The sequence below is a fragment of the Etheostoma cragini genome, chromosome 23, assembly GCF_013103735.1.
Source record: "Etheostoma cragini isolate CJK2018 chromosome 23, CSU_Ecrag_1.0, whole genome shotgun sequence".
NCBI lineage: Eukaryota > Metazoa > Chordata > Actinopteri > Perciformes > Percidae > Etheostoma > Etheostoma cragini.
In genome coordinates, this window is record NC_048429.1 from 839,102 (window position 1) to 840,957 (window position 1,856).

At 44.2% G+C, this 1,856-nt stretch overlaps 1 protein-coding gene across 1 annotated transcript in view; it reads left to right on the forward strand.

Annotated features, from left to right (window-relative positions):
- The window catches only part of LOC117939062 (cullin-associated NEDD8-dissociated protein 1-like), a 32,506-nt gene that overhangs the window by 20,375 nt on the left and 10,275 nt on the right, over window positions 1–1,856 (forward strand). The gene's annotated exons all lie outside the window — the stretch shown is intronic.

Genomic DNA, 1,856 nt, shown 5'->3' on the forward strand with positions numbered 1-1,856 from the left:
TGGGATGTAGTATTACCTGGTATTAGTACTGGGATGTAGTATTACCTGGTATTAGTACTGGGATGTGGGTCGTCAGGGCTCCCGGGAGGACGTTCACCAGCTCCGTCAACATGTTGAAACAACACTGACGGGTTTTGACACTTTTCTCCTTCAGCTGCTTGTGAAGAGCTTTTACTATCATGGGGACCTGCAGAGGGCGAGAGAGAGAGAGAGAAAGAGCGAGAGAGAGAGAGAGAGAGAGAGAAAGAGAAAGAGCGAGAGAGAGAGAGCGAGAGCGAGAGAGAGCGAGAGCGAGAGAGAGCGAGAGCGAGAGCGAGAGCGAGAGCGAGAGAGAGAGCGAGAGAGAGAGAGAGCGAGAGAGAGAGCGAGAGAGAGAGAAAGAGCGAGAGAGCGAGAGAGCGAGAGAGCGAGAGCAAGAAAGAGAGACAAGGGAGAGAGAAAGAAAGAAATAGACAGAGTGAATAAGAGAGACAGCGAGAGAGAGAGAGAAAGAAAGAAAGAGGGAATTAGAGATAGATATAGACACGGTAAGAAACAAAGAACCAAATAAAGAGAGAGAGAGAGAAAGAGAGAGAGAAAGACAGAGAAATAGAGAGATGAAGTCAAAAGAATTTCGGACCAAAAGTCCAAAAAAACAAAATATATTCAATTGACTGTCCTGTAAGACAAACAATGTGTGCAAATATCCACACGTTTTAATATAAATAAACGCCTGTTACATTCAAACAAAGCTAATTAAGACTATCAGCTCCAGTGTTGTCATTCCTTAGACTTCCTCATGGAGGCAGCAGAAACTAGTACAGCTTTAACCCTTGTGTGGCATTCAGGTCAAATTGACCCATTTCAAATTTTTAGAAGAAGAAAAATGGTCCAAGTTCCACGTTTTCTACCTGAAATCAGAATCCTTTCCTTATTTCCTGGGATAAACATGTATTCCTGACTCAGAACATTGTTCTGGATATGACACTTATGTTGTGTCCATAGAGGATTTTTAACATGAATTACAACCTAATTCTCTCTCTCTGACACTCATGTTGTTTCCATAGTGGATGTTTAACATTAATTACAACCTTATGACCTCCCTCCCTCCAACCATAGAGCACTATTAACACATCCTCATGTAAACCACATGCTGGTGCATGGCATCACCTGGCTCTGCAGCATGGTTAGCGGCGTCTCTCCCTGCTCCATGGCGTCTGGATCGGCCAACCAGCTCTGAGCCGGTCTGGTCTGTTTGAGCAGCGACAGGTAGGCGTGGAAAACATCCGCCTTCACGTTCTCCTCCCTCTCCTGCAGACAGGTGGGTGCACTCAGTTTAACACGACTTGATCACCTGCATCAGGTCAACTGGTTTTGGATTAGTCTCGGGAGACCAGATGAGAAGGGGTCACATTCAGGACAAGACCACGCACCACCAAATTTAGTTTTTTTATTCAGGTTATGGTTATTCAGGTTAATTTTAGTCATGTAAACCCGAAAATACAAATAAAAAAATCATTAAAATCATAAACACACGAGTCATTGTGAAACAAAACAATCACCCAGTTATATGTAGATTGCTGCTAGCATGCAGCTCAATAAAGCTCGATTAGGAAAGAAATGGACACAGCGACGCCATACACTTTAAAAGAGATCAGTGAAGTCAAAAAAACTAAATGTAATATTACTACGTTGTAGAGCGTCCTCTGGTGGACAGACAATGCAACACCATCACTAACAGGGACGTTGTAGAGCGTCCTCTGGTGGACAGACAATGCAACACCATCACTAACAGGGATGTTGTAGAGCGTCCTCTGGTGGACAGACTATGTAACACCATCACTAACCGGGACGTTGTAGAGCGTCCTCTGGTGGAC